The following is a 22,897-nucleotide window of genomic DNA, read 5'->3' as shown; positions in this document are numbered from 1 at the left end:
GTGTACAAATAAAGACTTTTGAATTCATTCAGTGAAATAATTTGTTCATAATGTCATGTTTTTTTAGTTTTGTGGTTGAAAACATGTTAAATTTATACTTAAGAAAGAAAAATGATATTCTACCAGAAACATTAATGTGTTTTTCCTTAAAAGTTAACTTTGTTTGAGACATAAAAAATTGGTTTTATTAGCATTGTTTAAAAAGTATGAAAATTGACCCTAAAAAAAAAAATCATTATTCCAGTATCAACACTTTTTTTCTGAAGCTATATTTTGCAGGAAAATTTCGTAGAAAATTTCGTAGTCGCTGCCATTTTTAAAACAACCGCAAAATTGACACCTAAAAAAAAAAAACATCGTTCCAGTATACACACTTTTCGTTTTGAGCACTGTTTTTGTGGTTTTTTTGGGGTTTTTGGGCCAGAGTTCTCGTTTTGAGTTTATAGTTCCCGTTTCAAAGTTTACATTGTTTCTCCCTGCTGTTCCATTTTCTGACGTTTTGAGGTCTGCTGCTGTGGTGCATTATCAGAGTGATCCTCCTTGCCATCAGAATTTTCAGGTTCAATCTGATAGTCTTGATCTTCTGTCAACCTCTGCTGTTCCGCGCTGGGGTTAGATAGAGGTGGATTTTGCCTGTCCAACAAACTCTTCAGAATTCTTTCTTGTTCAACTGTCAAACGTGCATTGTCCTCTCGCAACCGTGCCATTTCATTTTTCAACTCCTGAACAGTTTCCAGGATTGCAAGGTTGGTACTTCGTGTTTCCTCACCCAACTGTACCCACAGCTCTGGGTTCTCTCGAGGATTACTGCCGGGTCCTTGCATTTTGTATCCTTTCTGGCTTAACTGCTAGCTGTTGTAATTCTATGCTTCACCCCTAAATAGACAGAACAACAGTTAGGTAAATTATTACTTACATGTGTACACATGGTGTACACTTCTGCACAGTGAAACATGTTTTGCTTGAGGCCACAGTGTTGAAACTGGGCTCTGATACCAATTTGTCACACCTTAGACCACATACATAAAAAAAAATTAATATACGCCTATATAATTAATCTTGCTATACATTGCTTGATGCAACTTTAATGTCTGCACGCACATTTAACTCACATAGAATTATTCACATACTTACTACCACACATTACACAGCTTATTAATCCTATGTTAAACTTCTGTTGTAATCTTGGTTTACATACGCTGCGTGGCAATAACATATGATGTCAATGGGTTTCGGTGTAACCTTTGACTTCTCGGTGGAACTTAGCTGTTAGTCCACCCAACAGTTGTGAGTATTAATGAGGCGCAGGCTTTGGTGGTCCTGCCACAGCTCTTGCAGGCGCCAACTCACCCTTGCCTTAATAACATCCGTCCTTATAGCGAGAAGTGGCATTGCTTGGCTCCCCTGGCCATGTGACATCTCGATCACCGTGTTCTCGGCCTTTTCGCCTTGCGTTCCCGGCTTACATGGACGGACAGGATCTCTCCCATGGATCGAAGGGTTGAGGTTCGATCGAGGGTTTAAGGCATTACATAACTTCAACCAAGCAGTCACCGGGTTTATTCTTTCTTTTGTTTCCTCCGACTCCGTCTCGGCGTTTCACCTCTGGTTAAATGTACCGCATGTATTTGAAGTTGGTTTATTTGTTACGATTTCTTACAGACTTGTATTCTTTTGCTCATAGGGCACGCAGCTGGGTTATGCAACCCCACCGGTGGTGTCAAGCGGCTATCCATGACGGTTTCACCCTCGCAGCGGCCACAGGTAAGCTTTAAAAACTCGGTTTCTCTGCTCCTGTATACAAAAGCTTCACGGTTCATCGATTTTAAGCTATTTAGGTTATGATTGCAGACCGTTGTTCGAATGAGGGCCTTCTTGCGCTGACCGAGGTATTCTCCTCAGAGAGCCCTCATGACTTGCATTTAATTTTCTTTGTGACTGGTCGAGTCCATACCCGCCAGATTAGTTAATAAGCACGGCGGAACTCTCCATATTTCGTTTACATGTGTTTATGGTCTTCCTTTGTTTGTATGGTTGCCCCCTTGCGGCATACCCGGATTTGGTTTGCCATATCTGCTCTTAGACATGGGGTTTTGGATCTGGCCGTGGCGCGCAGACCTGGTTAATGGATTTAGGCTTTGTTTGAAGGTTTCAGTCATTTAACGTATGAACAGCTGTAACATTCAAGATTTTACCACTCGGGTATTGTTCTGTTGTAGTCTGTATATAGAACCTTGTAATTTATATGTGAACTGTGACTCTATTTGCGCCCTCAGGGCAGTTTACATTTTGTATAACAAATGAATATATATACTCTGTGATTCTCACCGTACCAAAACAGTGTATGGGGTTTATATTATTAGTTGCTAGTTTTGCTCATTTTCATAGCAGTATCCTCATAACTGTCTCAGGTTATAATGATTATTCCATGCCGTTCGCTCTGTATTCTTTATGCATCTGCCTTATTTGCTAGGTTTTGAATAGTATGCATTCGGTTAACTATACGGCAATATTTTGAATAGTATGCATTCGGTTATCTAAATAGCAATATTTCACTTCCTTCTTTCTTTACGAGAATGTGTATATAAGTGAATACCTGCAATTTCTTTTGAATAACATGCACAGGATTTTCTTGCATTTATATACTTGTCTCGTCTTTGTTTCATGCTCCAATGAACTGGGTTCTCTATTATTGTCTGTAAATACTGTGAATTAATAACGTAGTATGACATAATACAAAATGATCTTCGCTCTCTTATTTTGCATCGTTACAGAACAAACTCTATTCGTCTGATATGGTTTATAATGTTTCTTGTTTCCACATCAACAATCATTCGTCTTAGTAACTGTAGGTTTATAGGTTATCTCTTCTGTCGGTGAGACTGAATCCGACTACAGTCGGGTCTTCTACCCAGACTCAGAGGTTCAAACCCTGTTCCCGCTGTTACATTACAGTATCTACTTGTTTAATATCCGTATGCAACACGGTTTACTCCACTGTTAGCTTTTCTTTTCTTGGACGGTACCTCTGTCTGTCTGACGAGGTTATGTTATGTCTGTTATTTCATAACCAGGTTCTTGAATAACCCTTCAATACATCAAGAACCAGTCTTATCTAAATACATCTATGTAACCAGATTTACAGTGAGTTTAGTTTGGACCATGCCTGGTGTCTGACAAGTCAGTCCCTTAACCTAAAACTACATTTGTGCAGTTATAATATTATTAAGACAGTATTAAGGAAATAAAGCAAAGCTCCTGTCCGTCTACTAAATTCACTGTGTATTCATAATCAATCAGGGACTTACAGTCTGAATCCGTACCTGATTCACCAGAGTCGGAAATGGGTTCTCAGACAAGTCACATGTACCTTGATTTTGCTCTTCCACCCAGCCATGAGATCCATCTCTCAGACGGAATTCTCCCCCCGAGCCATCTTGCAGGCCTCCAGCCCTCAACAAGATTTGTGCACTTTTTGTGCCTGGTTATCTGGTCCTAACCAGACTTAACCAGTCTTCTTTTTTTTGTTTTCCTTTTTTTTTCTTCTTGGGAAAAAAAGGTCCCTTCTGTCTGTCCACACAGCACAGAACTCCCCCCTACAGCCAGGACTTTTCCTGTTTTTTGGGAGGGTAGTTTCCATCAGTTAATATAACTGATCTCTTTCTTTTAAATCCACCTCTTAGAGGCTGCCAGCATTTCAAGAAAATATTTAAATTACTTTCATCAAAAATAGTTTGTCACAGTTTTGTTTTTAAACATAAACAACAACTATATTAATGTCTTTTACCACAGTAAATTTCATATTTACATAATCTGGGGTTATTACAGAGTTCCAGGAATAGAGTTGGGGACACTTCCTCTACCAGAAGACTTCAACTTCTTTCCGGTTTCGAAAGAGTTCCAAGAATTGCATTAAGCATTCGAGAGTTGTTGGTCATCCTTAAACCATCACATGTTGAGACTTCCCTTTCTAGGTTGAAGTTCTCCCATTTATGTGGGGTGAGACCTCCCTTTCATGGTTGAAGGTTTCACTCTCCAAAACAATAGGAGCACTTCCTCTAGCAGAGACTTCAACTTCTTGCTAGTTTTGGAAGAGTTCTAGGAATTGCACTAAGAATTCCAGTGTTGGTGGTCATCCGTAAATCATCACCCTTTATACCAACATTTCAGAGAGCACATTCTGCCTAGTGTTGCCATGCATTTTTTGCACATTTTGTATTACAGCTCTCTTCTTGGACTCATACATAACCCTTCGGATTAAGGGGGCGAATGTTGGACACCTAATCCTCTATGGGTTAGTGTGGAAGCCGAATAGACTAAGGAAATCCAAGAGACCTTGGGATGTGGAACCCAACAATCACACAATGTATTATAAATGTATATCACTTGTTAATAATAAATGTACTCTCATGTTTTATCTTTCGTACTCTTTCCATCATGTGTGTGTTTAACAGAGATTTTAGATGATATGCACACCACTCTTGTATATGACATATGCAATAAAAGCAACCCACACCAGAGACATCTCCACCAAGATCAAATGTCGTCATCACCTCCTCTTAGCTTATCTCAAATACACACATCATTATGGATACACTCTAATGCTATTTATACTAATGGTAATATTTATTTGCATAGATACATGTTTGTTGTTTTAATCAAAATAGTACAATGTTATTCATGTTATTTACCTTTCGAATTGCAAATAATATAAATGTCTTTTCCTTCATCACAGCAACAATTTTTTTATTTTAATTTTTAATTTTAATTTTTTTTATTTTTTTATGTACCTTAAGTTTCCCTTCGCATGCATGATTAACTCATCCTTGTTGCAAAAATCACACTTACACATCCACTTTTGAAAACAACGTTCCTTTGAGTTAGTTACCGGAGAACCCACAATAATAACCATATTCTGTCAACGTTTCAAATCCCAACAGGGATCCATCATCAAGACTATTTCTGAATGTTGATAGTAGAAGAGCTAAATGAGAGTTTTAAATAGTTATGAGGTGAGTTGTTTTGATGAGAGGATATCAAAATAATAATTATTACAACCTATTTATTATTAAATTTAATTATTAGGAAATTAATTATATGATTTATAGAACTATTCTTAACCTTGATCTAGATATAAATAATTCTTAGTATAAATTAAAAATAATACTAATAATTAATTAATAGTAATAATTAATAATTAATAGTACTAATTAATAGTAATAATTAATAATAATAATCATTAATGACTAATAGTAATAACTTATAATAATAATAATTAATAATTAGTAATAAATATTACAAAAATTCACTACTAATTCTTATTAATAATTTTAATAAACATTATAATTTTTATTAGTTATAACAAATGTTATAATAACTATTATTGTTATTAATAATTATTATAATCAATGTAATCACTAATTATTAATTATAATGAATATTACTGTCATTTTTTACTAATAATTTAGAGGTTAATTAATTAATTGGGTTTAAAAATATTTATTATTAAATCTGATTATTAAGAGAATTAATTAGTCTAACTATAAATCATCTTTAAAATGTATTAATATATTAATAATTAATAGTCATAATTAATAATTAGTAGTAAATATTATAAATATTCATTCCTAATTCCTATTAATAGTTTAATTGATTAATAATTATTATAATTAAATATTAATTATCTATTAAGAGTAACAATAATAGTACTAAAGGTAATAAAACTAATAATATTTTTACTAATTTTTAACCTAAGATGGATAAGGAAGGAAGATAGCCACCTACTGAGTGTTATACCTAGGATGTATTGGTGGTCTTAATTTCTCTAATTAAGGGAAACCAGCGACCACTGATCTCGATACCATTATCCCTATTAAGATTATGTGGATGTTTCATAATCTCAAGAGCCTCTCTAATCTTTCTCCTATGATGATGTTCTTCCCCGGCGACAATTGAGGCATTTTCCAAACATAGATGGTGCTTAGTTTTAGAGGAACGGTCTGCCAGGGCCGAAGTACAAGACCTTTCATTCCTAATATGGTTATTACTGGGGGTTCTCTGGTAACTAACTCAGAAGATATAAACCACAGATGTCTAAAATCTAGGAACAACTTTCCTTGCTCGATTAGCTATGCAATCCACTTTGGATATTTTTGCAAAGAAGGCATGTCAACAAAGGCGATACACACTTAATAAGGACAAAATTAACAGACATCATCACCTGTTGTACAATAGTCAATGACATAATGTTCCTTCTCAACCCAACTCCATCCAAACAACACTAACTTCCCAAATACCTCTTCCTCTCTTTCCATGCACACATTTGTTGTCATCCTCCCATACATTCCCACATGCCATCCACACCCCTCTCGAGCCTGCATTTTCTTCACGGCCCACCTTCCCTATCCAACCATCCATCAACAATTTGTCCACTTCAAATCCCCATAATTACAACAAAAACATTCTCCAACATGCACATCATTGCTTTCATGAAATGATTGATTCACTTAGCCCCCTAAAACTTTGTTCCATTTGTAAGGAATCTTACCCATTAACAAAAACAAAATCTCGCCATGGTCTTCTCAGATGTTGTTGTTGTGCCTTAGAATGATCTGTCCACTACTTCTCCTTATTGAAAAAAATGGATCCAGGAAAGAAACCACATGTCCTCACATGCCTAACCCAAGTTGAGGAGATGCTTACTGCACGTTTTAACCTAGTTCTACAAGTGGCCCATTCACGTGGAGGCCATTACAAGTAGTCCAGCCATACCATCAAATTTCCCCAAGATATAACTCATATTGTCACTTCCCTTCCTTGCATGCTTTCAGATATATGTATCCTTATTATTAGTAAATGAAGCTATGATGACACAACTTATGAATTCTTCATCAACAGATCACACGTTCTAGATGCTTTGTAGTACAAATTATAAAATGATTTTTACTACAAGGATGTCCATCTTAACCCATTTGCATTATCTACTTTGTATGTTCTTCCTACATATCCTCCCCCCTTCTATGTCATGTCATAGTTGCTTCTCCTGAACCCCAACAATTCCCTCCTAATATTTTTGACCTTGACCTTATCCACTATTACACATCTAACCTCTAACCATCCTCTTTCATATCAACAATTCCAAATACTCAAACCGAAATTGACGAGATACTTTGCTACGTGGAGTCCTTTAATTCGACACCCACCCATTCACCTTCAATGACCCATTGTTGGCCTCTCACCAGTCAATGAGTTCAACATTGAGGGCCTCTTCTCCATGGCCTTCCCCACCCTCTTCTCTACAGGTTCTTAAATGATAAACCAACCAAGATTTGCAATGGTTGGAATGAAATAATACACTTTACACCTAATGTGCTACCATGATATCATATTTGGACAACATCCTAGATTTCACTATTACGTGAACAACTTTATCATGTTTCATTGTATCTAAGCAATGACTTATTTCTTCATAAAAAGAGACCTTGCAGATACCTTGTTGGCTACTGTCGCAAACCTTCACCACCAACTTGAGCAACTACCTCCTTCAATAATTCCACACCAGATTATGCGCTTTGGATCATATCTTGAAGGAAGCTACTCTTTCCAGACCAAAGCTAGAGGAGAGATCATTCACATGGTCATTCCACAAGGCAGCCCTACATTCTTCTCCAAACAAAGTGTAGTTGATACAAAATGGCATGAATTGCACATGGTTATGACCTTTGATCCTCCATCCAATGTACATGATCAACATCGGTGGAGGATCCAAAACATTTTTTATAATCCACATCGTGCATCTCAATACATTCATTGTAGGTTCACAATATTCCGAAAAGAATTCCTATTAAAATGATTGCATGTAAAGGACTACTGGTGCAGGTATTACTCTACCATTAATTATCTTCCATCCTCTATGTACAATACATGAATGAATTCTTTCTAGTTTATCTCTTCTATTTCACTCAGGTATGAATGGCAACATAGAGGATCTACACATATACATGGTTTTATATGGCTATAAAATTCACCTAACACAGAAAACCTTGATTGGATGAATGAATACAGTGTTTTCATTGCCAAGTCCTTCTTCAATACTTATGTTATTCCTTGGAACCCTCGAGCCCTCCATCAAAGAAACCAAGGGATACATCAATCCACACTTACTGATCCATGTTGTCTTACAACAAATTATATCCTTGCTTCTATCCAGCTTCAAGACTATGCGGAGCTTGTCAATTATGTCCAACGCTACACACATTGTCATTTGTCTACATTCCTTCATAAGAAAAACAATATTGAATCTTGTCAGTATGGAGTCCTGTGGGAGTTATGTGAATCCTCTTCTATGCACATCGATGCTTATGAAAGAAAAACTTATTTGAATCATGCTTCGTTGGCTTTCTTGGTATTCACATTGCGCAACAAATGTTGTTGGGTATCAGAGGAGCTCTCCATCCACAGTCTAATATGTTGAAATAATGCTTTTGTATTATATTCGATGTCCATTGTGACCTGACACCATCTCCATCCCGTATTTCTCCTTGTCTCCGCCTTCAAAATCATCTGCGTCTTGGGCTGCAACTCTCCATCTCCATCCCGTATTCCTCCTCGTGGTTATAATACCATTATCCATTATTATACCATTATCCATTTCGAATCTGATTGCAGGTGTTCACTATCTCTGCGGTATCTATAGAACCAGCGACACATCAATGGAGGCTCGATTACTGGTAGAGATTGTAGTCTCTTTGCTTGACGGACAATATTTGAAGAAATGGAATTTCTCTCTAAAATTGAATCTGTTCTTAATGACCTGCATGCGGCCTCTTGAAGATCTCAACGTTGGGTTATAATCTTAATTGGGTTTCGCTCTTCATTTTGAAATTAAAATTGGGGTTGTGGCATTTCGCCATAGGGCTCTTAAATTAAAACATTTGCACCTGCAAGACACTTCGATATTGCTAGGGCATACACCTGGGCAATACTGTAATGTTTGCATATGTTTGTAGCTCTTCCTGTGGATGTCTTGTTGATACCTGAAGTAAAAAAAAATGAAATCTAGTGTTCGTCCAAAAAAAAAGGAAGAAGAAACCCATATATATTTTGAATAGTGCGGCCGATATATATCTCTGGGGTATTGACATTTGCTGTCAATTTGAGTTTGTTGTCCAGTCACATCAGAACTATATTTTTTCCATTAAGAGTAAAAGTTTTGCAGCAGAAGTTTTTTTGTTACAGTATGCATTCAATCATATCCATGGTGGGAATAGTTCTCACTAGCAAGGAGAACTATCCTGAATGGTCCCGGATGATAAAACACACCCTCATTTTCAATGAGTTGTGGAAAGGAGTGTGTGTCAGAGACAGAGACAATGAACTAGTACAGCCTACCTTAGACAAAGAGCTCATCATTTGGGAAAACAAGAACAACAAATCTTATGCATTAATCACAGCATCTGTAAATGAAGAGGTGAGTCTCCATATTTCGTCATATTCAACTACCTTTGAAGCCTTACAAAAGCTGAAAGAACTCTATGACTCACATTCTGCACTTGAAGTTGTTCAACTCATGATTAAACTCTTCACTCTTGAACTGCAAAATAATGATCCTCTTGCTCTTGCATCTGAAGTAAAGTCTATAATGCATGATATCAAATCCACTAAGGTTTAATTGGATATCCCTCTTATCACTTTTCTCAAGGCACTTTATCCTACTTACTCCAATTAGCTTGAGTCATTGCAAGAAAATGGAAATCTCAAAGACATCACCTTTGACTCTCTTGTGAAAAAATTTATTGAAAGAGAGAAAGATTTTGGAAAGAAGACAACCGCTGAATCTTCTGAAGAGCTTGTGTGCCTTTCTCACAAAGAAAGGCATCCTACTCAAGATTCTTCAAGAGAGGTGGTCGAAGGGGAAGAGGAAGATATTTCAGGGGCAGGGGGGGACGACATTCTCAAGGAGAAAAAACATATTTGCATTGCATTCATTGCAAAAGAAATGGATCACATGATGCCTCTACATGCAAGCTACCATGGGACAAAATTGAGCAGAAAATAAACCAACAGAAAGGCAAAACTAATGATACAGACAAAGGTAAAGCACCGGAATCCGCTCACTATGTTGTGGCACAATGTAATATTGGAGTAAATGAAGATTTATTTATTGCTTCACTAGCTTGTTGGAAAAATAATTGGTTGCCTGATTCAGGAGCAACGTGCCACATGACTCATAGAAAATATTTTTTTGAAGAATTTATTGACAATGTTGATGGAGCAGTATACTTTGCAGACCAATCAAAAATCAAGCCATCAGGGCTTGGCATAATCAAGCTTAAACTGCCTAGTCTTCTAGACTTTGTTCTGCATCATGTTCTATATCTCCCACAGCTCAAGAGAAACTTGCTATCCTTGGTCCACATCCGCTAGAAAGGTCACTCCATTCATATGTTTGATGGCAAGCTTGAGGTGAGAAAAGCATATGACCACTCACTTGTCGTGAGAGGAATAAAAGAAGAAAGGCTTCTCAAGCTGCAAGGAACCTCTGCTCGTGCACAACATTTCTCATACAATTTTCATCGTGAAGAAGGTACACTTCCATCAAGTTTATTATGGCATGCTAGATTTGGACATTTGAACTATGACAGTCTCTGCTTGTTGAAGAAAAATGGTGTTTCTGGTTTGCCTACAATTCCTAGGAAACTTAAGCAATGTGATGCTTGCATCCTAGGAAAGCATAACAAACAGTCTTTTCATGATTCACATTCAAGAGCACATAGAAAAATTGAACTCATTCATTCAGATTTATGTGGTCCAATGCCTGTTCCTTCTGCAAATTGAAATAAATATATGATGACATTTATTGATGACTACACCAGAATGTGTTGGGTTTATTTATTGAAGAACAAATCTGATGCTTTTCAAACATTCAAGAATTTTCATAAATGGATTGAAAATGATGCACAATCTCATATTGGGTCTATTCTCACTGATAATGGAAAAGAATACACATCAAATGAATTTGAAAACTATATTCGCCAACATGGGATCAAACATCAAACAACTGTGGCTTATAATCCCCAATAGAATGGTGTAGCTGAAAGAATGAATAGGACAATCTTAAATATGGTACGATCCATGCTCTTCTTCAAAAATGTAAAGATATTGTTTTGGGCTGATGCTGTTCTATGTGCTGCATATATAAAGAATAGATGTCCATCTAATGCTATTAGAAACAATACTCCTTATGAAATGTGGTATGGACATGTTCCTTCAGTAAAGCATCTTAGGGTCTTTGGTTCCACCTGTTATGCCTTGATACCAAAGGTACATAGAAACAAACTTGGTGCTAGAAGTCGTAAGTGTATCTTTCTGGGGTATTCAAACACCTCCAAAGCATACCGTCTCTATGATGAAGTAAACAAAAAGTTTGTTGTATCTAGAGATGTAATTTTTCTCAAATCATCCAAAACTGACAATGTTGTTGAGCGACAACTTGATTGCTTGGATAGATTCGCAAAAGCAAAATCATTTCAAGAATTTGATAATCAAATTCCACATCTTGAAGGGGGGATTCCTATACTAGATCAACATGTGGAATCTTCTTCTGAAGAACACTCTCCCCCGCATGAAACTCCAACAACAGATGATGCTTTAAGTGATGTAATTGATAGAATTGGGAGACTCAATCTTGATTCAGTCCCAACTCAATCAACAAAGTAGCCTGGACCATCTGAGAAAGGTCCCCTAAAGTGGCTGACAAAGACACTTGAAAGTGTTCATCCTTATGAGGTTGTAAAGACAGGAACTAGAAATTCAAACCGGCAAAATGGAGGTGATGTGGATAACTCTAATTCACCTGTTGATATAATGTTTCTTATGATTGTGAATTGAACTTGTTTACAGATTTTGAACCAACTTCCTTCAAATAAGCTCCTTCTCATGATGAATGGAAAGAAGTGATGCAAAAGGAGTATGATGCCCTCATAAAGAAGAACACTTGGAAGCTGGTTGATCCTCCATTAGGAATTAAACCAATAGGCTGCAAGTGGGTCTACAAGAACAAGTATAAAGCTGATGGCTCACTTGACAAGCACAAAGCTAGGCTTGTGGCAAAAGGTTTTGCACAGAAGTAAGGGGTCTATTATGTGGAGACTTTTGCCCCCATAGCAAAATGGGCTACCATCCAGACACTCTTTGCACTAGCAACTCAGAACGGTTGGAAAGTCCATCAAATGGATGTAAAAACTGCTTTCTTAAATGGAGATCTAAAAGAGAATGTTTTTACGTCTCAGCCTAAAGGATTTGCTGTGAAAGGACATGAACATAAAGTATGAAAACTTGTGAAGTCCTTGTATGGCCTCAAACAAGCATCGCGAGCCTGGTATGAAAAATTAACTGAGCATCTTCTAAAACTCAATTTCAAACATTATGATCTTGATGATGCAACTTTATTTGTCAAGAAAGTTGGAAAAACAGTTGTATATCTTGTGGTATATGTAGATGATCTTTTGATGATAGGGAACAATGAAAGCTACTGATCTGGATCTTGGAAGGAGGCCCCCAAGATCTAAAATACTGAAATGGATCTTGGGGGGAGAGACCCCCAAGATCTGAAAACTTGCATTGCTAGAAGAAAAATAAGGAGAATGCCCAATAAACAAAACCACAAAGAAAATTTTATTTAAAATAGTAATGGAAATAAACCAGCTAGGGCGATGGTAGCTTATCTCTGAGAAGAGATGTGGTGGCTACATGCCTCTGAACTGTAAAGGCTACATTGTGGTGGACAATCTGTCCTTTTACAAAATGTGACTTGTTACTTATAGTATTTTTCAGTTACAATACCACGGGCGGATGCCATTTACAATACCATTGGTAAATTCCATGGGTCGATGAATAATATGGGTGCATGAGTATTATGGGTGGATTTTACAATACCACGGGCGGATGCAATTTACAATACCATGGGTAAATTCCATGGGTCAATGAACAATATGGGTGGATGAGTACCATGGGTTGATGCCATTTTCCATTCAGATCAGCTACATTGCATCCAGAAAGAAGGAATTGGGGAAAAGTTTCGAAATGACTGATTTGGGCTATGTTCATTACTATCTTGGCATTGAAATAACCCAACATTCGAAGTCCATATTTCTTTCTCAAAAGAAATACATTGGAGATCTGTTGAACAGGTTTGGCATGACAGAATGCAATCCTCTTACTACTCCAATGGAACAAAACTTAAAGCTCACATCTATTGAAGGAAAAGAATTTGAGGACGCAACAAAGTATAGACAGCTTGTAGGAAGTCTCAACTACCTAACTACTACCAGACCAGGCATTTCATTCGATGTTGGAATCCTCTCCAGGTTTATGCAAAAGCCTTGTGAGGGACATTGGTCTATTGCAAAAAGAGTTCTAAGGTACTTGAAGGGAACTCAAGACTTTGGAATCAAGTATACACATGTGGACAACTTCAGCTTGATTGGATACTCTGATTTAGACTTCGATGGAGACAAAGAAACTGGGGTATCTACTTTAGGATATGCTATGAGTCTTGGATCAGGAGTTGTCTCCTGGAGATCACACAAACAATCAGTTCCAACAAATTCCACAACAGAAGCAGAATACGTGGCAGCAGTTGAAGCAACAAAAGAAATTGTGTGGCTCGGGAAAATTCTTAAATATTTGCAGGTAAAACAAGTATAATCAACTCCACTCATGATTGACAATACCTCTGCAATAAAGTTGGCCAAGAACCCAAAGTTCCATGATCAAACGAAGCACATCAATACTAAATATCATCTGATTTGACATCATGTTGAGGTCAAAACAATCCATCTCCGTCATTGTTCCACAAATGAGCAGATTGCAGACATCTTCACCAAAGCGCTTGGAAGAGAAAAGCTTGAACGATTGAGAACGATGCTTGGACTCACCAACATCCTTCAGATTAAGGGGGGGAATGTTAACACCTAATCCTCGTGATTGGGTGAATATATGTAAATAGATAAATAAGTAATATGAATAGTCATCGGGAGATGAACTGAACAGTCTCTCCCTCATGTATATAATGAAGACCTACCTGATGGAATAATACATACAAATCATTTTTTCCTTCAGGAGTTACTGCCTAGCCTGACAAAAGTGTCTAAGTTAAAAAAACTTAATTGGTTATAAAATATTAAACCTATAATTTGGACCAATCATATCAAAGAAAATACAATAATGAAAAATTTAAAACAAGCATGCACTCTCTTTCCTCTATTATTGTTAGTCAATTTGTTTCATGCACTATCTTTCCTCTATTATTGTTAGTCAATTTATTTTCTCTCATCATTTGGATCCTTAGTTACGATTAATCTATATTAGTTTTTAGCAATATTATTTATAGTATATATATTTCACATCTTTATATATAAAGTATTCTCATTTTTAATTTTATTGAAAACTTGGTTTAATTTATATGGGAATCTTTTTAGAGTAGTGAGGATAGAGGGTTTAGATATATCTTAAAAGTAATGATAACCTTTTACCTTTTAGATTTAATTATAAAAATGTTATAAAATTAAATTAAAATTAAATATTTATAAAATATTTTGATTGTGAAATAAGTTATGTTTTTCATGTGATATTGATAAGCCATGGCATTGGCCCATGGTATTGTAAGAAAAACTATTTACATGTTAATAATATCCACAATAAAGTGGGGGTGAATATCCATGGTTAAGAATCATGACATATTGTTATAAAATATTTTGATTGGGAAATAAATTATGGTTTTTGAGCATGTGGTATTGATAAGCCATGGTAGTGGCCCATGGTATGCTAACAAAGTCTTCTAAAGTTAATAACAAAATCAAAATATAACAAATTGACTTTAACTTTAACTTTTTATTATTATTTGAGTTAACATTTAAATCTCTACTTTTTATTATTATTAATGTTTATATTACTTTTGAATTTTTATTTATTACTTTTAACCTTTTTTTTTTGGTTACTTTTAATATTTTATTTTTATTTTTTTAATTTAGTCGACATATAAATGTTAAATGTTAAACATTTATGCCTACACATATGCCCCTACATTGGGCCAACATACTAGGTTGTAGGGCACCCCTCTAGGCGTAATTATATAATATATTAAAACAAATTCCATTATTAAAATATCAAAGTAACTTCAATATAGTTAATTTAATTAATTATAATATTTGTACATTTTCAATTAAAATGAATGAAAGATATTTTAATGTCCATGAAACTAAAAATAGTCTGCCTTTTGTAATTCAATCATTTTCTTACTCAAATTGATGATGAGCTGACCCAACCTTCTAAGAGTCCCTTCACTGAAAAGACAATGCCAAGGAATTGATGCTAACATATTGCCATAATTGTCCCTGATGTCTCTGAAAGCATCACATTCCAAAATGAAATGCTTTTGCGATTCCATTGCCCAAGGAGTGCAAAAAGTACACAACTGAACACAACGGATCTTTAGGTCTCTATGTCTCTAAAAGCATCTGATCTTTACGTCTCTATGTCTCTAAAAGCATCACATTCCAAAATGAAATGCTTTTGTGATTCCATTGCCCAACCAACGCAAAAAGTACACACCGGATTTTTAGGTCTCTATGTCTCTAAAAGCATCACATTCCAAAATGAAATGCTTTTCGATTCAAATGCCCAAGCAATGCAAAAAGTATACACCTCTTCTTCCCAAGCTTCTTTAGGTCTCTTCCACTGTTCTGTTTCACACATAAGTTGATGTGACTTAGTTCTTAACTAAGTAATAAGAATCTTTGCTCTCTAATGCTAGCTCCAATGTACTCTTCTTGTTGGAGATGACAAGTGGGATTAAATTCCTAAACATAGTATTTCTTCTTTCTACCCAAATCTTTTCCCCATATAGGCTTACGAAACTTCTCCATAACAAAATTCTTTAACTCCTTGCCATTTGTGGGACATGCATTGAGGTAAATATTCCATTTTTGCATCCATTTGTTGCTTTGTTTCATCTATGATTTCTTTTTTTCACTCATTCTTTCATTGAAGATAAGTTTCGACCACCAGGCAGGTCCTCTGCTCGTCCCACACAGAGCAGATAGCGATTGTGAGATTGCGGGGTTTGTGATACCCAAAGACAGCCGGGTACTGGTGAATGTTTGGGGCATGGGAAGAGACCCTCAGATCTGGAATGAGCCCTTAAAATTCATCCCAGAGAGATTCATTGAGGATGAGATGTGTGGTCGTGTGGGATACAGCGGAAAACACTTCGAGCTGATCCCGTTCGGAGCAGGACCGAGAATGTGCATTGGGCTTCCATTGGCAAGTCGAATGGTTCACCTGGTGTTGGGGTCGCTCATCCACTCATTCGAGTGGGCTCCTCCCAAGGGGATGAGTGCCATGGATGTGGACATGACTGACAAGTTTGGACTAGCTCTCCAAAAGGCCGTCCCGTTGGAGGCAACGGCCACGCCGCGCCTTCTGCGCCATGTGTACTAGTATTTCAAATTGGTGTGACGTTTATTCTAGTAGTTTCTAGAATACATATGTCAGTACTCTTAGCCGTTCTTGTCACCGCTCTGTCAAGTAATGAAGCGTTTCTTGTCCTCGTACCCTTTGTTTTATCCGCTCTATTAATTAATTAAGGTTATGCCTGCAGCACTCAGTTTTAAGATTTTCAATTAAATTACTTAGCATTTTATGTTAAGTGGGTGTTGAGGGAGTACAATAATAGAATTAGAAAAGTTTTAATTCCAAGCATGTAAATGTGTTTTTGTGTTCTAAAAGCAAGTTAAAGTCCAATATGCCGTAAAACTGCTTCTGCTTGGCTAAGAGCTCGTCTTCCTCGGACGTAAGGAAACAGGTTAACGGCCCAAGACCCAGAGGCATCTGGCAGGAGTGAGAGCCTGCTCCCGATTACGGACCACCAGCAGGGTTATGCCAGGTGGCGTGGTTTTCCTATTTAACAGTGATGAGTCAAACCTAGCATTCGCGGATAGCAGCCAGAGATGGCTGTCCTCATTGTTGGTTTGACACCTGAGTTGATAGGTTTTACCACCTTCGGAAAAAAAAAGTTAAAGTCCAATAAAGGGGCTCTCATTTGAGTTATAAATTTATGTTGAAATTGACAATATTTTCGACAGTGGTTTATTTATTTTGAATTTTATTACATCTTAGTTTTATATTTTTGGTAATTTTTTTATATAAAAATATATTTTGTTTAAAACATTAATTTTATCTGTCCTGGGTTTAATATTTGGATTATTATATTGTTTATTATTATTTTTGAAGCTCTTAAAAAAAAAAAAATAGAGGAATAAGTTCATAAAAGATTTTATACGAGCAAGATTTGGGATATAAATTTTTTAATGATGTGAAGCATCAACAATGTTTTCTTGAGGGTAAAATTTTATAACTTTGGTGCAATAATTTTTTAACCTTTCCAATTTTTTGAGAATAAGTTAAAGCTGGAGTATTTTATTGTAAATGGTTGTTGAGCAATTAAATCCACTTTTTATGCTTGCGTTACAACGATAGAATTTAATCCAAGCTTGCAAATATCATTATTTAATTATGGGCGTGGTATTTTATATTAAGTGGTTGTTGACTCAGTTTGAGTCGAATTGGTATGTGTCTTACAATAATAGAGTTTGAAAAGTATCTTTCTAAACGTGTAAACGTGTTTGTTTTTTTGGATTCTTATTTGAGTTATATATTGTTATTGAATTTGGAAATATTTGTAAGATTGGTTTGGATTTTTGAATTCTCTTGGTTCTATAATCTAGTGTGGGGTAGAGGTCACATAAAAACGTAAACGTAATTGTAAATGTAAATGCAAACAATTTATTATGGGGTAGATTTCACATAAAAATGTAAACATGTAAATGTAAATGTAAACATAATGTTTAATATTTAATATTTTTAATCTAATGTCAGCCCTATTTAAAAATCAATCTCATTATTAGCATGTATAAACACAATATAAATTTAAAATGTAAATAGGTTTACGAACACTCAAAAAAGATGTATGGTAAATAAATAAAAATATAAATAAACTAGAGGTATGGTAAATAAATAAAACCTCTTTTCATATTTACTCCATAAACCTCTTTATACTTGCTAACACTCAAAAAATAGGTTTTATTTTGGTGATGCATATGGGCCAAATTATTATTAATACCATACAAAAAAAAAAATATTAACCCTAATATTAATATTAAAATACTATTATTATTATTATTATTATTATTATTATTAAATCTAATATTCATATTAATATATTATAGTATTAATATTATTAAATTTAATAACTTTGGATTAATACAATATTAAATTTGTTATCTTTTAATATATATTAATATATCATGATATATATTAACTCTAGATATATATGGGAGGGAATAACAAAGACATAGAGTGATATAGAGGTGGAGAGATTGGGGGAGTGATAAGGGAGAGATGGAGATAAACTTAAGGATAGGGGAGAGGAGGAATGAAGGGAGAGAGAGAAAGAGAGATGAGTGAGAGATTTAAAGAAGAGTAAGAGAGGGAGAGGGAGACACAAATATGGAGGGGGGAAGGGGGCAGACAAGGAGAGAGGGAGTGTCATGCCCCAATCCTGGTAGTAGTCTTTCAACCGCTCATAGGCAAGTGCGACACCACCACTCGATTTTTTTCACCAATACTTTCAAGTGTGGACTACGCCTACATTCAACACTTAGGTTATTTTTCACTTTTTACTAAGCATTCATCTTTTTAACACAGTGGAAATACATTCATCATCATTATCATTTATAACATATGCACAATGGATATAATCTTTAATGGGAGGGGCAACTCCTTAATAAGAGTCTTTCCAACAATGATAATAATAATCTTATACAAATAAATATACAAGTCTAACCTTTGTGAAGGAACCCAAAACTCCCTTTCTACAATTCTGTCAAAACCCAACAATTTGGCCTGCACCATTCACCTGTGCCCAACTGTCATTCGGGAGCACCAACCCCTACTGGGTCAGGTCACCCAACTCGTTGGGCAGAGGCGCCCTACCCGGGCCACCCTCCATACTGTTCGTCGCACAAACTAGTTACCTGCAATTCCACTCGTTTGACTCTTCGTTCAGCTCTTGCTTTCGGCGTGTTGCCCTTCTGCCGCCTGTCCGCAGTTCGTCCCAACTCTTCAACACTTCACCCACACCTCCGAATGGCCTAACCGCAGTCCAACCGCATCAACCGCAGCAACTAGTCGTTTCAGGCAGACATGTCCCTCTCGTGTAGTGACGCCCTCTACGGGTCTCCTACCGGGAAGACGTTCCCCAGTCGTGCAGTGACACCCTACCCTGTTTTCTCATCGGGCAGATGTGCCCCGTCCTACAAACAATCCGCTTGAAATCTGTGTTTTGTTTCTCCTCGGCTCAGTGCTTCGGTCTAGAGTCACCTGCACCTTACTGTACTCCATTCGTCCACCCTTGGGCTCATCCATTTTTACCTTGAACTCGCACTTAGATGTTTGAACCTTGATTGTTTTCCTTCTCTCCTCAAATGCATCCTCTACTTATACGCCCTCCACAAGGATGAAGGTAGGCTGACCTCTCAACTCGGCCAACCATGCCCCAACTTTACATCAACTCGCCCATGTCGTCGCCCCGCCGGGTCCACTTACCCAACCGTGCACCATATAAGCTCACCTTCGCAAATCTCCATACTTAGCCAAATTCTCATCTCTTCAGTTTTTTGACTCTCCGCTGGGTCATCATAACTTGTGTCTCGAGCACCTTTAACCGACCGTCCAACTTGTCGCACACCAACTCACTCCATCGTCGCAATCGACTTGCATGCTCACTAACACATCGCACACCAACTCATCACATGCTAGCTCGTCACATTTAATTGAGGACGCGTCACCCCACCTCATCGCACATCGTCTGCATGACTTGTGGGTGTGACATACTCCCCCACTCTAAATGGTTGTCATCCTCGACAACACCATCATACGACATCGCAAAGTGTCGCTAGCTCCAACATCCAAAATGTTCATGCTACCCACCTCTGCTCTACCATCGCACAAACCATAAAGGTTCATGTCTCCATGAATAGGAAAGTCTCCTCAATCCATGATCATCAACCACCTCCGTTGCAACTCCACATGCTACCTCACCATGGAAGGTTGGTCCCTCCAACTCAAGCTACATGCTCCCATTGCAACATATATCGTGTCGACCCCATCATGTATCATCATCATGTGAACAACTGCCATGATACTCCAACCCAACTCTAACATATCTCGATACACTGCTAACCTCCATGACTCGAACTAGTCGAGTGATCAATCCAACTATCACTCTTGAATCACAAAAATTCACCTCCTCATGCCATCATTAGTCATTTCTCTTAGCATCATGTCACAAAATAAACTTGATCAAGAATCCATCCCATCTCCATCAAAATATAAGTAAGCCATGCCCAGGTCCATGAAGTAGCCTCCATCTCATCTACAACATGTTGCCCATGATATTTGGTGTCAATGTGATGCATGTAAATCAGTCACATCTATCCCAATATCATCATCCATATATGTGTAAGATCCATCTCCTCAAAATGAAGAGATCTTGTCATCAAAATGAAGATATCCATCTCCTCAAAATGTGCCATCCCTCAAGTCTACCAAAGAAACAAGTATACACCTGTTTCATCATGCATGTGCTGCCCATGGTTAGAAACCAATCAACGACCATGTATCAAAAGTGGTAAAGTCTCAGCTCAACCCATGCCCAAGTGTTGCCACCAAGGCATCATCATTGCTGAAACTCCATCAACTCCAAAGTGTCTCGTCTTGATCCTCCACATCCAGTCACTCTCCCAAACACACCCATAAATGTGCTCAAAAATATGCACCCCATACTGCATCAAAGTCATTGACCTCAGCTCCTTAATGCATCAGATCCTCCAAGCCCCCTATAATATGAAGTCTCCAATGGCTAGAACAATCTCATGTCATCATGAGCTCCATGAATCATCTCCATCCAACATCTGAGCAAGCATACATGTCTCGGCCCCAAAGGTCACTGCAATATTCCTCATCTCTCCATGTAGTAGGAATGTTCTCATAGAATACTCACAAATCCACCAAGTCCATGGCCTTGTTGTAAAAGAGTGCACAACATTTCCATTAGCACATAAGTAAAATGTCTCCATGTAACATCAGCAAATCCATCTGCACAACATCATTTCCTTGGCACTCCTCATTGGATGCCCCAAAGTGACATCTCTACAAGTGCACCTGCATAATGTCCTTACATAGTGTCTGTCATGCTCCATCTATCCAACTCGATATCCATGACTCAAGTTGCCCATGTTGTCCAACTAATTAGACCCATCACAACATCAGTCATATTCATCCAAGTCTGCAATTAGGTTTAGTGCCCTTGGTCACCCAAACCATATATATCATCAAGTCAAATCACATCATGTATGTCACCTAAGTCCCTTCCATCATAGATCCCCCACTAAAGCGTCCACCAAGACTCCATCTTGGTCTTGGCCATGAAGAAGTCCACCCAAGTATCATCAAACCCAAGTGTGTTCCCTTTCCCAATCTGTCCATGAGTCATGCCGGGCACTTAGCCAATTTCTCCATATGGCTAAAGCATGACCCATCCTCCGTAATGATTATCATGTTCCTCCCTTGTCACGGGCATTTGAACCTTCTGCCATAAGGTCACAAAAAACCCCAACAAGCTCTGCAACAATCAATGGTCCTTGCTTCTCCATACAAGGTCTCACCGTATACATCCATGGTAAGGTTGTACATCGCATCAGCAAACCGACTTTGCCCTTGACTGCATATGACCCACCCTCCAAAAGTGTAGTATACCTAGGGGTGATAGTATGGGGTACAGAGGGAGGTACCCAAGGGAATAATATAATAATGGGATGGGCCTGTTATCACTCCAAGAAACTCTCCTAGGTTGTAGCTCAGAGATGCCTGGTAACATATAATCTTCAATATTGTTCTTTAAACTATTGGAATAAATTATGGTTTGGATCAAGTTAGATAACCATTTCAGCTCTGTTTTCACTCAAGGCATGCATGAACACTCTCACCAATACAAGGCTTTAGACCACTAATGCTCAATAATTTATAAATTCAATGGATAGATGGAGAATACTGACTATACCAGCAGATTGCATACATAAACATAAATGAATGGATAGCTACAAGCAGCAAAAGAGAATATTGATTGTACTGACAGATGCATATATGACCACATATGGATGGCTAGCTACAGGCAGCAAAGAATCTTACAAATCTAATTTATCAAAGCAGAGATAACATGATAGTTATTTGGCCTTAGACACAAAGAAGACATGAACAAACTATTCAAGTGCAAGCATAGAACAACAAAGAGAATGGATATTGAACATATAATGGAAAAAGAAGCTTATATTGGTAGAATGAAGATGAGAAGTTTGAAGGAACAGAGGAGGAATAATCTCCAGAAGTTGAACCCCTATTACATCTTAATTTCAGGTATTTATAGCTTGTTTACAATGCTCATGAGCTCTAAGGGGCTCGGAATCTTAATCTATATGATCTGCATTGTTAACTGATTTGATGCCCTCTAGGCAAGCATGGAGATCAGAGTTTGCTACTTCTAACAGTAGAGTAACCTCTTTAAGATATTTTTGGTAGGTTTATTGCATTTTTTGGGAGTTCTCCCATGCCAGAGATGCTCCATAATTGATTTTGTTGTTATGGATGAGCTGCACTGTCTGTTGATGCTCCATGATTGGTTTGTCAGTTTTGGGGTGAGCTACACTGTCTATTGATCTTTCTATTCCCCTTCCGGCCTCTGTCCCTATCTCCCGACCTTTGTTAGATAATGGAAAGGGTC

General features: G+C 37.3%; 1 pseudogene; it reads left to right on the top strand.

Moving 5' to 3' along the window:
- Positions 1-1,734: 1,734 nt before the first annotated feature.
- On the top strand, positions 1,735-16,500 carry LOC149231954 (geraniol 8-hydroxylase pseudogene; annotated as a pseudogene).
- Positions 16,501-22,897: the final 6,397 nt, after the last annotated feature.

The sequence above is a fragment of the Pinus tabuliformis genome, chromosome J (genome assembly GCF_031772625.1).
Source record: "Pinus tabuliformis cultivar Carrire ecotype Pingquan chromosome J, CPIR1, whole genome shotgun sequence".
In the NCBI taxonomy this organism is placed as follows: domain Eukaryota; kingdom Viridiplantae; phylum Streptophyta; class Pinopsida; order Pinales; family Pinaceae; genus Pinus; species Pinus tabuliformis.
Note: the sequence above shows the minus strand (reverse complement) of the source record. Positions and strands in the feature narration are given on the sequence as shown.